Source organism: Phasianus colchicus, chromosome 1, assembly GCF_987193195.1.
Source record: "Phasianus colchicus chromosome 1, bPhaCol1.hap1.1, whole genome shotgun sequence".
NCBI lineage: Eukaryota > Metazoa > Chordata > Aves > Galliformes > Phasianidae > Phasianus > Phasianus colchicus.
Window position 1 is genome coordinate 88,942,224 of NC_143436.1, and position 16,235 is coordinate 88,958,458.

The 16,235-nt window shown below is 38.8% G+C and overlaps 1 long non-coding RNA gene across 9 annotated transcripts in view; it reads left to right on the plus strand.

Annotated features, from left to right (window-relative positions):
- LOC116242308 (uncharacterized) overlaps positions 1 to 16,235 on the plus strand; it is a 346,694-nt gene that overhangs the window by 73,778 nt on the left and 256,681 nt on the right. For all 9 annotated transcript variants that reach the window (XR_016471817.1, XR_016471816.1, XR_016471810.1 and 6 more), the window contains one exon: positions 14,018 to 14,162. This is a non-coding gene — a long non-coding RNA (uncharacterized LOC116242308). The remainder of the gene's footprint in view (positions 1 to 14,017; positions 14,163 to 16,235) is intronic.

Here is a 16,235-nt window from a genome sequence, read left to right on the forward strand (position 1 = left end):
TTAACTAGAAGCTAAATTTATCAACCTGAAAATAAACTACTAGGAAAGTTCTACTTAGTCTGCAAGTTTAATAACTATGTTCTCTCTTTTCTGGCCTCATGGCCTTCATTACTCCTCCTCTGTTGAACACTTATAAAACTGCTGATGGGGAAGGTAAGAATTGGTTTGAGCCCACTGGTGCAGAAAAGTTTATTGTTTTCGATTCTTCTCCTGCACTGGCCAACTGGTGGAAAATTACTTTTTGCTCCTAGAACAATACCAGTAGTAAGAAAAAAAAAAAAAAAGAAAAAAAGATGGAGTACATGTTAATTGGATGGTTTACAGAGCTCTTTTGCAACTGTAACTTTTTTTCCCTGATTTTACTTCAAAGCATTATAATTGTCAGCTTGACAAGTTTTCCCACTCAAGAGCACTTGAATTGAATTGACTTAAACTCAATTGATAAAGTAAATTCTGTATATGTATCCTTGGATGGGCACTTCCCATGTCCTCTGATCACATGTACAATGACTATCTCTTGTGGTCTTCCTGAACTTGACCTGTGTAGGTCTTATTTTTAGGTAGGCCTCCTACCACTACACTTTAAACCCTTGGCAGAAACAAGAAGTACTCTTCTCCAAATCTAAGTTGAAACGGTCTGCCAGTTTTCTCAGTAGTTTTCAGAGAGGATTTAAATCTATTGTCCTTATCCACCTGTTACAGTTTTTACAAAATAAATCACAATGTCCTTGTCAAGCCCAATAACTTACCTAGTCTATGCATCCACTTATTCCATGGCATTTCTCTTCATTTCCTCTTCTGCATTATACTGTTTGAGTGACTAAATGTTTATTAGGCTGAATTTCTCTCTTGCCTTGTGAACACAAACACAAGTCATAGAGTAGAACTGCAATATTTAATATGGTTGTGCCAGTTAATTTAGTGAAAGTTATGTGCCTATGTAGAGAAGCTCTGTAGAACCACAAGTACTACCTGAGGAGCAGATATATAGAGTTCAAAGAATAGAATTAAGCCAGTTGCTGAGCTGAAGGGTACAAATACAAAATGCAAGGAAACAGTCCTGCAGAAAAAGGGTCATGTAGGATTTAAACTGAATGATTTCTCAGTTCAGTGGTATTGCAAAAGGTGTATAAAGATTGCATTATAGGGTACAGATACAAAGCAATTTCTCCCAGAGTAAAGAGGTTATTTTTGCCACTTTTCACTGTATAGAGAAGACTGTATAAAATTTTGTGCATGCACTTTTGGTCTCCATTTTCTGAAATTTCAGATTACATGTAACTCAAACTAAAAGAAGGCCAGCTACAAGGATAAGTTTCAAGAATATGACTCAGGAAGGACCTAGGAGGAAAACCATGTATGTTACTAACTGGCATGTGTGCTTGCAATTTCATTATAGAAGCAACAGGAAGAACTGTTAGTCCTTTCAGGGTATAGGTAAGATATACTTTTTGGCATATGTGTGAAAATATATAACACTTGGCCTGGGTATAATGAAAACACAATTTCTTAGATGCATCAATTGGGTGCTTTTAGAAAATAAAAAATGCACTTTCCGTCAAATCCCTTTAAACTTAAATACTGCTATAAAAGCTTAGTCATGGAGAGAAGAGGAACATTTGAGGAGGGAAGTCATCCACAATCATTTTAAGAGAGTTCTGAGAAATAAACGAGAACTGGAGCTAACATGTTTCTGAGGAAACTGAACCTTATTTTGTTTTCTCTGCAACTTTCACCTTTGTATAAACTACCATTCCACCCAAAAATCACTGGAAGATACAGTAGTATTCTCTTGGGGATCTGTTAGTTATCTCAGGGGAAAAAAAGTAAACATACAATTTTTTATGATCCTTTGTTTTCTGGATCTTCTGTGAAATCAAAATAGAGCTGTATTTTTATATATGCATACTGAATATGAGTAGGTGTCTTATGCAGACTTGTGTATTTTTTCTGCCCAGCTGTGAGCGTGAGAAGAGGAACAGTGCTATGGGTAGACTTTGCATGCAAATCTCAGTTCCACAACTCAGTCCGTGTCTGTTACAGCTGACCTCTACTTTTTAGGAAGCTCTGGACTGATTTGAGAAACCATATATGGAAATAAACTGAACATCCACAGCTGAAAGCACAAAGGTCCACAGTTTACTCCCTGTTTTATTCTATAGAATTTTTTGGTCTTGAAGGATTGTTGAATATGCATTAATAAAAGGCAGAACATCTTTCTTAATGTTCAGGTTTAAAATGTATGATCCTGCCTGAAGTTAGCTGATGTTATCGGAGTCTGATTTTGATTGTTTGTGAGAGAGAGAGACAGGCAATGCTTCTGGATTCATCATTTCTAATGGGATAATAATTAAGTACAGGCTTATCAAAAGATTACCTTTAATGACCAGCTCATGAAGTTCACTATCCATCTCTTTAGCATAAAGATGCCTTGGAAGGCAGGGGCTCTGTCTGTTGGAGCATAAAGCCTTGGAAAGTCCTGCTGTGCTGTTGAGAACGAAGGCGAATGAGGTGTATGTGGTCTGCAAGTGTGGTTGATTGAGAATGTTCAAGCACTGTTATTCATTCATGAGATCCCACCTAGGTAATATGACCGTTCCCAAACTCCTGAGAAATTTTACAGTACTGTCTTTTATATTCTCTTGGCTGCTGTAAGCAGTGTTGTCACCTAGACTTACACAGATTTGTCTTTAAGTCTGTGTTAAAGTTGTTTTTAAAATGACTGGTCTTGTTTTATGTCTTCTGAACACACGGTATTTGTAGATAATTAACTCACTGTAAAAAGACAGTTGTTATGGAAAAGCTAGAAATCCCATTCTTCCCTCAGGCTAGGTCTTACATGGGGCCTGCTGAAGTCACATCAGGCCATCACATAACTTATTTTTAATTGACTGAATCTGTTGCTTCTGGGTCACGTTATTGCTAGGAAATCTGAGGTGATTTATGTCATGCCTGTGCAACTTCCACACACAAAGGTGCTGCAGACACATTGAGATGCTGTGATCAACGATGAGACAGAGGCAATCCCCTTGTAAGGCAGCATGTCCCTCAGCCTTCCTGCCCTGAATGATGAATGACAAGGACACAGGAGGACTGAGGATTCTCAGTACAAATTTTGTAGAGGCTTTCTCTTCAAAGCTATCTCCTGAAATGACAAGCACTAAAACTTGCCTTAACGACAGGAATGCTGGCAGTTCTCCAGAAGCCTGGAGGCCTTAGCCGGTTGACACAGGCAGTATCTTGGAACAGAACTTATGTAGAGCAAAATCTACAAGGTGGGACAATTGGAGGGTAGCACTATGTGATGGAACTTTGGAAGCATCCCCATCAAGTACAAGACCCTTGAAACAGTGACTCATTCATACAGCTCGTGTCTCACTTTATAGGGTATACTGTGACCCCAAAGCACGGAGTGTTGCTGACAAGTACTGTTCTGGAGAGCCCTTTCTTCATCTATTTCAGCTTTAAGCTTTGACAGAAAGCAAAACCCCCTGAAAACAAGCCTGCTAAAATGCAAGGAAAAGTCCTTAAAGATGCCTTGTGGGTGTGGAGAATAAACAAAAGTATGTTGAAAGTAATGAATTTTCTATTCCTGATCCTGAAAAATGCTGTGGTGAATCAGGAAAGCTTCACTTGTCGTGCTGGAGGACTGTACTCAAAGACAGTACTGCAGTGAGAAAGAAAGGTTTGAATGAGCTAGGAGCAACAGAGAACTTGTATCTAAATACTGGAAATTGGTTAATGTGAAATAATGCAGATGAATGTGAAGCTGAGCTGTCATAAGTTCAGGTCCAATCACTGAGTTTATCATAAACATTCTGTCCCTTCTAATTTTTTGACACTCCACCCCCCAAATAAATTTTTTTTAATATCCTTGAAGATGACAGAAGACTAGCTACCCTTTCTCATTTTCCTCTCTTTTGTTGGATTATGAAAGAACATAAACAGACAATTAGATATTAGATATTAGATATTAGATATCTTCCTGTAACATTCCGAAGAGTTAACAGATAACTGCTGTGTTCTGATAGGAGATCCGTAATGAATACAAGGACTTCCTGATGGCTTTCCTAGGAAAGGAGAACATGAGGAGGAAGTGGCTTGTGCATGACTCGAGTCACATTAAAGGCCATTAGAAAATATGCTGAAGTAGACTCTCCTGAGTGGCATTTTAAGAGTCTGATCTCCCTCACCTGTAGCAAAACTCATGTAGTTTACCAGTTATGACAGGAAGGATATCTAGCAGACTCTAAGTAATAAGCGTTTAATGTTAGCTTCTGCATTTTCTCAGCATCACTGTGACAGTAGATCTGTAAAAGAGATACCAGCTCTGCAGGGATCTAGAGCCATGGTGCGCTAAGAAGGTTTTGGTTTGGGTTTGGGTTTTTTGCTGTTGTTGTTGTTGTTGTTTTTGAGGTTTTAATATGCACACACAAAGCATGCAAGACCCACATTTTTATTTTGAAGTTTTTTCATGTAGGGAGGAGAAGAAAGTAGCCAGAAAATAATTTAACATTGGCTGAACACAGCAGATAGGTACAGTATTCCTATTATGGTTTGTTTGTTTGTTTGTTTGTTTTTGGCAGAATTTCAGAATAAAAGTTGTTAGTGTACAGACAATAACAAGGTCACTGTGTGCCATGTTTCTCTGGAGTAATGGTGTCTGTGATGTATTGGCTTCAAATCTGCTTTATTAAATTTCTTCTCCTGAGTCAGATCCTCGAATGGTGAGAATGATAGCAGCCTTGGCAGATCATCTAGCCTTGTTACAATTTTAAGCTAGAAAAGAAAATCAAAGCTAGTTGGATGCAGCTGTATGTATTTCTTCATATAAGTTATTGAGTTGCATTCCTTTCTATTTTGACTTTGGCCCTTCAGCAAAACTGATATTTGTTTGACACTTTCCAATTGTGCTTGACTAGAGACTTAACTAGAGTTAAGAATGGCCTAGACTAAACTAAAGAGATACGAAAAAATAAAAATTAAAAAATTATATATAAACAACTGCTTCAGTGTGCTTAGAGTGAATTAAAAAATTATATATAAATAACTGCTTCAGTGTGCTTAGAGTGGGATCCAAGGAAGATGTGAATGGTCATATTACTGATATTGTTTTATGTAGGTCACAGTAGTAGAGATAAACTGCTTTGGCAAGTTAAAGCTCTATATTCTACCTGATTTTGAATTTATAATATTGTTGTCATTGAAATTCACAGTGATTAATGTACAGGTGTGGAAGAAGGCTAACAACCATTGCTAAAGGTTTTTAGTGGGACTTGTAGCATGGAAATAGCCTCAGGCTGGTTTCCTTCTCTCCTCAGCTAAAATAATTGCATTTGCTTTCTCCAAGATAGTATAGTAGTTTGCAGTTTGTGGTTTGAAAGTATTATGAGCCCCAGGGCAAGGAGTTGGACCCAGAGCTACAGTTTTCTCCCTGTCTCTCCCTACTTCCCATCAGAAGACTGCTTGTTACCAGAGACCCGAGCCCAAACGCCTCAACTGAATAAGTATTTATTATAATAAAATCAGATCCTGCAGTTGGATTTTAAAGTGGGTCAGGGACCATGCCATGGGCTGGTGTGTAGCTGTGCTTCAGCACTATCTGAAAGATGAGTGGGAGAGGATGCAGCTAATGTGCTGTGTGACCTTCAGTGAGTGACTTAAAGTCTTTGTGTCTCTGTTTCCCGTAACTTGAAATGGAGATTGTCACAGATATCTGTAAAACTGCTGTTCAGGTTTCTAGATGTGATCCATTATCTAAATGTTGATGATAACTTTAAATGTTGCTGACTTTCTGAGGTGGTCTTTTAGGTTATACCACAGATCTAGTTGAGATAAGGGAGCCTTAAAATGTGCTTAGTAAAGTGGTACCCTATTCTGATGCAAAGTAAGAAATTTCTTTAAGATTGATAGAATGTTTAAATCTTCTGCTTTTTGAACTGATTTAACTTTATTTTTAACTGCATACTTCAAACAAACAAATTCTTCTGCAGTTATGAGTTACTGTGTGTGAGTTACGAGTTTATTCACACTACTGAGAGAGGAAAATACATGTAAGATGAATCTCAGCTTCTATTTCAGCATAATGTGAGGCTCAATATGACTGGACCGAGGATGATTAAATCTTTCTTGCCCCTCACCCACCACCCTCAAGAAAGCTTTGGTTAAATTGACAGAGTTGTCCTTATGCTTTTAGTCATGTGAACAACGTCACAAGGCTGGATAGCCCTATAGAAAGGGCAAAAAGACTTGGTCATTGATACAGTACAGTATCTTCAAATATCTCTTGCTTTGTTTCACCTTTTGAATTCTGCTTACCATTTTGGAAGCAGATGGTGGATTCTTGAAGCTAGTAGCAAAATGGGCAGGAGTATGGAGGAGGAATGTTTACAATGAAGCTCTGGACTGTGGGATCCCAGATGTCTTAAACAGCTTCTTGGCTCTGAAAATGATTGTAATTCTCTGCTTTTTAAATTGCCTGGCTTAGTGGGATATATTCCGTAACATTGTGACACTTCTAGGGTATGACTTGTGGTACATTTTGAAGGTGAAATATTGCCTCAGTTCCTCTCCTCTTCCTCTTTGAAATTTTCTTTAATTCCACACGACATACCATACACTTGGCAGGAGCCCTACGTCTGTATCTGAACCCTGTTGTGCTGGGTGCTACACTTTGCAGAAAAGCTGTGCTATTTCTAAAAGTACTTGCAATCTAAATAACTGTTTTAGAATTTGCACAGAGCACATGCAAAATGTCACCAGGTTACAAGAAATAGGAAAATTCTGATTTTTTTAAAAAGAAACTTCTGTTCTGCACAAACAATGTGGGAATATGTGGGGCAGTGAAGGAGCAATGTTTCAAGTTTAAAATATAGGGTGAGATTTCGTTTTGCAGCATGTTTAAAGCACAAGAAACAAGAAATCAAGGATATGATCAGACCATGTTATTCTGCTGTTTGCTTGCTTAGTGCCATCGCAGCTTAGCTGCTACAGGCTGTGATTTTTGTCAGCTGTTAAACTGAATTTAACTTTGTCTGTTTTGGATGAAGGGTCACCCTGAGAATCTCAGAGCAAAAACAGTGATGAGCCCCCCAGCAGGGAGTGTTCTCCTCTTCTGGGGATGACCTGGCCTGGTGACACTAGTGGCAAAATGCTGCTGGATATGGCTTGGCAGATGAGCTGTGTGTGACCTGCAGTGCTCCTACTGCTCAGGCTCAGGAAGGCATCGGGACTTCTTGCAGCTCTGTCACTATTGTTCCCAAAGGCCAGCAGGATAGCAGAGAGGTGGTATCAGGCAGCCACTTCCCTGCTTGTGAGATTATTTCTATTCCTACGGAACTATTATGTGAGGGACAGTTTTTCAACCCATTTAAGGGTAAGAAGGATCTCCATCTGTTGGCTTGACTCCAATCTCTGACTGAAGGAATTCACCACCTGCTGCTTACAGCTGGAATCCAGGCACATTCCAGTTAAACCTTCCCCTCCAGCAGAATCACAGGTGATAAAAAAAGTTTTGCACACAGGATTTCCCATTAGATAAATCCCACTCAACACTGGTTAAAAGTGTCACCCTAAAACAGTGGTACTGAATGCCCTTCTTTGGGAAAACACTCTGCCTTTGAAGCCCTGAGGCCCGAGGCTCTGGTGAAAACCAATGGGAAGAAGTAAGGATGAAAGCAAGGTTTTCTTTTTTAAAATAAGCAGAGTTGACAGGGGAGACCTTTACGAACTGTTTGCCATTGACATACTTTGTGTCCTGCTGCGTACAGCTCTGATTTTTAGGGAAAATATCAATCCAAATCATCTTTTGGAAGCTGACCCATGTGGTGAAGTCTCTTAGGTAGCAGTCGTTTGCATACTCCCACTCTTCCAATATGTGCTCAGATTTCTGTCAGGGTAAAGCTGTCACTTGTGCTTGTGTCACCTGGTGTGCTATCTTTCTTAACATAGCTTTGTCCCAGGTCCTCTTTTCAGAGCACACAGCACAGATGTCATGTTTCTTTTACATTAGAGTTGGACTTGTGAAGAAATAGTCTGTGGGGCTCTTGTACAAAATTCTCACACTTTTTGAATTTTTTTTTAAACTTAGTTTCTATAGGTGACAAGGATCTGAATGTAAGCTGAAAGAAGCCTGGGTCATTCCTTCCTAAAGTACCATGGGCATATTCATTATTGCTGCAGGCTGTTTTCAAAGCCTGTTCTGATCAGAGTCCATTAAATGCAAACCGTGTCCTGTGCAGTCTCTATCAGCAGTTTTACTTAATGGTAGATGTTCCCCTAGACTGCATGGGACTCTATACCAACCCATGAATTTTTACCTTTTTTAAAACCTTATGCAAAATTCTGATAGAAGTAGATGTATGAAGTAGTAGAAGTGAAAAGGCCAAGCCAGGCAATGGAAATACCATCTGTTGCAGAATGCATTTACATGTGCACATGCTTTCTTAAAATATATTCTAGAGGGAAAAAATGCATTTGAGAGAGGAAGAAAAAATGTGGTGGACGTTATCCGTGTTCTGTGTGAATACACACTAAATCAGAACGACAAAATTATAGAGCCAATTTCAAACGTGGCCTTGAAGTTTGACCGCTGGCTGGAGGTCAAGCTGCTGGGTTCAGGGTTGCTCAGCTTAGATGATGGATAAAATCCATTCACCTACCAAAAAAAGGAATTGGGGAAGTTGGAAAATCACAACTACATAATTTCCTAAGCAGCAAGGATTCAGAAATTTCATTTCCAACTCTGTCGCTGACTCAGCATACATTCTTAGTGGAGTCATAAGGTTAAAGCTTCAGTGAATTCCCATTCATTTTGAAGGTCTCAACATCTGAAAAGCCTTGGTCTTGGAAGTGCTGTGAACTTTCAAGCCTGCTGCTGGAGTAAAGCTACTAAAGCATATGTGGTTCACTTTTGGAAAAGTCGGCAGCTAGAATAACCCATAGCCCCAAGATCTCCTGGCATTAATAATGATGCCATTATCTGGGTCTGGTTCTCTTCCTGTATAGTGGATAAAGTCATGCCTTTAGTTTACATAATTACTGTAAGGTGTAATTAGAAATACTTTGTTACACCTGAATAATGGATTTTCTAGATAAAATTCAAGGTGTTATTTACACAGTCAAAAGCTTTGATAATTGATTCTTCAGAGACTGCTCTGTTCTCCATTCCCAAGAGTAATCATGAATGTACTTTTTTCAAAGCATTTGCATGTGTTATAACCATGCATAGGTGTGTATAGTGCCCCTAGCTTATTCTCATAGTCATGTGAAATTGCACTGTGAGTTAGGCAGTCAGAGAGGCTGCATGCTGAACACAGAACACAATTTTCTTGCTCTGCCTGGTTGTAGTAGCTGAATGTAGTCCAACACTGAGCTTCATGAGTTTCTCTTCCCTGCTGCTTTATGGAAGCTATTTGCTCTTGGTGGATCACAAACTGTTTTGATTGCAGGTTCATAGGTGTTAGTATCCTAGAGTTGGGGAGGTGGAAATTAATCGTCTTAGCACTGTTTTTCAGAGAGTTTCAATGGAATTACTCCAATCTGCAGTATCAATACTGAATGTATAATACAGAAATATACTGCTAATAGAAACCATGTTACACCTCTATAGATTTTACTCATGTTAAGGAGAAATAATCCTGTTACTTTATTTGTTATTTTAAGCATGGTCTTTGAGTACCTACATCCCTGCCAGTTTGTCCAATCATGCTATAAGAAGGAGGCTACAAATCATAGGATCATAGAATCATTTGAATTGACTATTAAAGGCCATCTAATCCAACTCCCCTGCAATGAACAGGGACATCTACAGCTAGATCAGGTTGCTGGTCCAACTGCCTGGTCCAACCTTACCTTGAATGACCTTGGAGACAGGTCATCCACCACCTATCTGAGCAACCTGTTTCCAGTGTCTCATCACCCTCACTGTAAAAAATTTCTTTGTTATATCCAATCTAAATCTTTCCTCTTTTAGTTTGGAATCATCTCCTTTTGTCCTGTCAGAACAAACCCTGCTAAAGAGTCTGCCCCTTCCTTCCTGTAGCCCCCATTCAGATGCTGAAAGGCTGCTATCAGGTCTCCCCAGAGCTCTCTCTTCTTCAGGCTGAACAGCCTCAAATCATAAAAATCCAGAGAAAGATTCCCAGTAAGACTCTGGTTTAGCATTAGAACAATGTCATTGTGTTTGACCACTCTTACATTATGCTTACATTTGTAAGCTAAAAAACAGGCTTTTCTTAACAGTCTTTCCTATGATAACTTCTGTGACTGGAACCTGACTTGTACTAAAGGAGGTTGATTGTAGAATGTAAACATAAATACAACAGTGGAAATGGAAGGGACAGAAAGACCATTATTATATTTAGTAAGTGCTTATGGCTGAGGTGTTAGTATTCATGTCCTGTTTTGTTTTATTTTCGTGAAGATGTAGTGGAAAAAGTGGTGTCTTAGGTCATTCCACTGTTTATCACTGCATCAGATCAAAGGGCAAAGAATTAGGTTTGTGTTTTCAAGGAGGAGATTGATGCTGACACACAGCTGTCCTTTCCTCCTCCTGAACACAACTTGTGCATGTTTGCAGATTGTAAGCTTGACCCTGATTAGGATTTGTAAATAAAATTTCTATTGTCTCTAGTCTTTTAGTGTTTGCTCAAAAGCAATCATCAACTTTGGCTAATTATTTATTTTTTCTTCTGCAGGAAGAGGGGGGCAGGGTTACCCATCTATGCATCTGTTTGCATTAGTAGCTTTAAGTCTAAAAATAAACAAGTCTCACCCAAAAACAGTGTTTGGCCCTCTTGAAGAAGGGGCAATGTATGCTTTAGCATGTATACCTTAAGAAATAAGCAAATTGTATAGACTAAAAAAAAACCTGGAGTGGTACAGTTTACCACTTAAAAAAACAAACAAACAAACAAACAAACAAACAGTATTTTTAGGGATCTGCACACCGCACAAATACTTATTTTTAACAAGAACATTACAATTTATTTTTTTTTCTTTGTAATCCACATTTTCTTTCATCTCTTGTTCTGATGCTTCAGAAGACTGAGATGGATGTGAGAAACCATCAACTACTTGTGTGCTGATATGAAAGGTTAAAGAAGGTTATCTCAGAGACAAGGTGTGTACTCAGTCTTTTTTTTTTTTTTTTTTTTTTTTTTGACACACAAGGCAAAATTAGTTACAGCATGACAAAATGCCTACGGGGCAACCTGCTGAGCTCTGATCTGTCTTCTGTGTCAGTTAAGGTTTCTAGCATGGAGTCTACATGGAAACATAAATAGCTAAGGGGGAACAGTAGAGATAGCTTCAGGACAGTCTAGATGTGATGCTACCTGCAGCCCTACACAATTGTTGTAGAGTCAACACACCCCAGTGGAAGTGTAGGCCATTCTGACTTATGGAGTGATAGAACATCTACAGGCACCTCTAACTGTGAGTAGAGTAGGCTGTATGTCTGTGCCCTCTGGATTTCCTGAGATTTCCTTCCCTTTCCTCTGGCATGTTTTGCTACTTGCACAATACAGAGGTCAGTGTTAAGAGCTGAGGAGGCAGCTGTAATGTATGAATAGTCACTTGTTTGTGTGTATTTATATGCATGTGCATAAAATAAGCATAAAAATACACATCATATTGTTAATTACAAGTTATTCAGTGTTAAGATTACCACTGTGTCCATTCTGAGACATGCAATATCATTTTGTCTGGATCTTCTCCTCTCTTCTTCTTTTTCTTCTTTTTTTTTAATTTATTCAATCTTTTTTTCCAGTCTCTTTGCAGACTTTTAGTGCAAGAATATTCAAAGCATAAAAAGCAGGATTGCTTAACTGGAAAACTTATAGCATTGTTTTCTCTAGTTAATCTGCTTTGAGTAGAAAATCTGCTCACATAGAATCGCTATCAAGAGTTGACATGATGTCTGTGGGCGGAGATGCGATCCCTGTCCTAACCACGTAGGTTGGGTGTCTCAATTCCTTTATGTTATGATGTTATCACATGTAGTCTCTTGTCGGGGGAAGAGATACCCCTATCATCTCCAGAGACACAACCTGTTCTAGTTCAAGAAAGCATTAAGAGGCCCACACACAGAACTTTAAAGTTTGGAGGGAATGAAAAACCCATCTCGTGTTACGCACCAGAGGAAATTCTCCGTGGGGTATCAGTAGGCTCTCTACTACCTCCCAGATCTAATTCTTTTTTGGAGTTCTCTAATGAGTCTCCTTGGATTGGTTACTCTTTACTGAAATTCCTGGGAAATGTTTCAGTCTGTTCTTTCTTCATTTCCTCAAGCAGGCTGGTGGGGTTCCTTGTTTATGTAAATCGTGGTCTGTCTGTCTTAGGACAGTTTCTTCCTGCTGTAGCTGCTCAGCTACGCAAAAGGACAAATGATTACTCAGAACTTCCTGGAAAGCCTCTTTTGTTTGCTTTAGACAAAAATATTCGGGAAGTTCTTCAGCTATTCCAGCACAGCTACACTGGCATCAGCCTTTGGATCCTCCAACTGCACTCACTGCATTTTTGGAAGAACAGATAAAATCATTTTTAGCTCAGTGTGAAACCCAAGGTATGTCAGCGTTGTTCCATGCATTTCAAATGCTGAGACTATTTTCAAGAGCTCCCATGCCTCAGCTAATTGAAAAATGTCTCCTCATTTGTTGAGGTGGCAACATGACAGTCAGGCTTTTCATCCTTTCCCACTGTGTCTGCCACCTTCGGACTAACATGTTCCAGCTCCAGGCCCAAATTTTGCACCTCTGAAGCTCAGCTCCTTTTCCACACACATTCTCTTAGTAAGCTGGTTAGTCTGCACTCTGTTTCAGCCACTTTCTACGAGGTACAGGCTCAAGCAGCTTAAGTATGTGTACATTAATGGAGATTTAAGAAGAAAAATAACTCAAAAGGTTTGACATGTAGATTCTTTTTAGTCTCATAACCCACAGTGGCTCATTTCAGAGCACTTGAATCAACACAATTAGTTTCATGTGATGAACATTTTCTGTGATGTTGGGTGATGGAACATCCATCTTAACATCTTTATATCTCGATGCTATGTTTCACTCAAAGCCATTTATGGTCAGAGGTGTGCTGGTATGAGTAAGGGAGCAGTGAGAGACCGTAGTGTGTAATCTGTGTGTAATGTTTTAATGCTCCAATAGCCGTCACTTACTGGTATCAGCCGTTCCTTCCTGCTGCGCCTCTGAGTCCTCCACACCTACACAGTGAGACAACTATGAGTGAGAAGGAGGTCCACAAAACCAAGAATTCAGATATTGCCCTAAAGGTGATAGATCTAAATAAACAAGGGTAGCCATTATTATGTGAAAGTTCTACTGACATTTAAAATTACTTGTACAAGGCAGAAGGTGTAATATTTTCTTTGGTTAATACAAGTTCTGTTAGCATACTGGCTTCAGCCACTATCAATCATATCACACTTAAAAAGTTGATTACGAAGGCTCTAGAGAAGGATGTACCCTGGCATAGTTTCCATGAGCTCGCCCAATATTGTTGTTGTAGACTAAATTTGCAGTCAGCTCTTTAGTTTGCACCCTGTGGCTGTGTTCCCTCCCCATGGAAAAAAGTTGAATGATATGGGAGCTCACAGACGGTGAGGTCTCCACTCAGGTTCATCAGCAGGACTGACAGGTGAGACTCACAGCTGTTACCTCTCTGGAAGCTCTGAACCTCGCTGGAATTATGAATGTGAAAAACAGTGTACATTTCAGAATAGACTCTAATGATTTCCCAGAAAAACAAAACAAAACAAGGAAAAAAAAACAAAACACAACAGTACAAAATCAATGCTGAAGAACTTGTGCTTCTGCTGCAGGAACCACTGTTCTTCAGCCAGGTGAGTCTCACGATCAAATACAATTTGGTAGCACCTAATCTAAATGCTTCAGGGCTGAATTTCTTTCCAAACTGCCAATATATTTGTAAGGTTGCTCTTTTGCACTTGCTCATGCATGCTATGCTCTTTAGGTAGGCGATTCATTTGTTTTTTATTCCTCCACAGAAACAAGAACGCTGACAGAAGATGAAGCAAGGAACAATAGCTTCATATTCAATTCAGGAAGAGTGAGTTGTTTTGTTTTTTTCCTGTTCATCCTTCTGGTATGTCAAAAAGGCCTGCTTCACAAATACATGGGACTAGACAGAGAGTAAGTGCAATTTATAATTTCTATTGTTCTACTGTCCTTGCTAATTCTAGATCTCTGTCTTTTCTCTTTGTAAGCAGATCCTGGAAACTTAATCCAAAGTATCACAAAATACTGAGTTGTACTGAAACAGCAGTTTACTGCTTGGGACAAAATATTAGTCAAGGATGAAATGACAACAGTTAACAGAACTAAGCTTGACCTGCTTTTTAGTTCTCAAAGGTCATCAAAACTGGGTCATAACTGGAGTTCATGTAGAGCTTTCCTGGTTTACAGTGCATGAAAGCAAATTCAAATTCTACTTGGCAGGTGTGCATAACATCAAACCTGCAGGCTTTAGATTATAGGGGCCATTTATATGAAATTATTCTGAATGATTATTGCAGGAAATAAACTAAAATTTATGTGTATCCTCTATGTTTACAGAACATTGCTGCCAAATTATAGTAATTTATAGCCATTTCAAAACTGACTTTGAGCCCCACAAATATGATCACAAAGCTTATGAAAACTAGACAGTTAACACCTTGCTTGCTTGGGGGAAAAAAGTGCTCATTTTGGCTCTTTTAGTGCAAAATTTGTAACATTATTTTTCTTGGGCAAGTTATAAATCTAAGACATCATAGCTTTTTTTCACTTCTATGTGTTGGGGAATGTGACATCCTTCTATAGTGCAGCTTTCTAGCCATGAAGTTTTTGAAATTGTGAGATGATTATTATTTTGGATCCTTAATCAGAAATTAGTGAGACATTAACATTCAAAGAATGACAGTAATTATGTACTAACAGGAAAATGACCAGAAAAGGAAAATCTGTAGTAAGAAATATTGCATCCCTGAAGAAAACACACACAGGCTTTGAATGCTTATATTTTGCTGAGCTCCATCAGTTTCCTGCAGTCATTACAACTAAGAGATCAGGTGTAAGCTGTTTTCAGGCATTCACAAGCTTTGCTCTGTCCTTGCTGTTTGCTAATATAATCTGCTGTTCTGAGAAGGGTACACACACATGGGAGAAAAGAGTAAGTCTTGAATTTGGTAGGGCAGGACAAAGTTTGCCAGCTCATTTCACATGGACCCCTTCACAGTATGATAGTACTCAGAGGGTAGCAACTTCATGTCTACTAATATGGATTGAATTCAAACTAGCAGACCAGAAATTGAGTGATTTATTTTCCTTTACTAATTCTTTCAACTAACCCATTCTCTGTTTCCTGACTAGATTAGATTTGTCATGCAATATGTCTGTGGCTAAACGAATATGTATGAAGTGTGCACCATTTGTTTTAGCAACTGAGCGACTGGTTATGAAAATTGCAAGCTGGAAACATTTTCCACTTAGGCAGATCTGCTTATGATGTTGCCTTTTTTTCCCATTCAATTCTTGGTAAGCAATCCTGCTAATAGGTATCCACTCGATTTGTAAGAAGCAATTTGTTTATTGTACTTCTGAATCGATAAGAATTGATAGTTTGTTCAATAAGTCTTGTGGTCATCCAGTCTGTAATTCAGTTACCTAACAAGCACTAGACTAAGTCTCTTCCTTACCTGGCTGTATATTTAATAATTTTTTTAATTATTAGCATATTGACTTCCTTAGGCACAGCTTATTTCCACACACAGTCTGTGAGTATTTCTGCAAATAACAGAAGCTCAGTGTTTCCATGAGTAGTAACCACTCATCTTCATGTTCCTGGAAAAATAGCCAGGGGGGAATGAAGGAGGCCAGAACAAATTACAAGTGGGAATGCATGAGTGTATCTGTAGCTATTATTTTCCTGTTGTTTTGCTATTCTTAGAATTTCAGTTGTATGCTTTTTAAAACAGAACAGACTTAATGAGACAGAAGGACAAAGGTAAACACCTAACAGCTTTGGTGACAGAAGCATGATCTTCTTTAGTTCAGAGTTCAAAAGTTATCTGTTGGGCAAATATTTGAACTACCATTTAGTTTGTTTCTGAGGTTATGAAAGAAGAACTGCTGAATGCTTTACTTGTAATGGATAGGTTTAAAGCTCCCCAGAAAGTCTTGGTAATCCAGCTATTCAGTACTAATTGTGACTAATTGTGACACAAG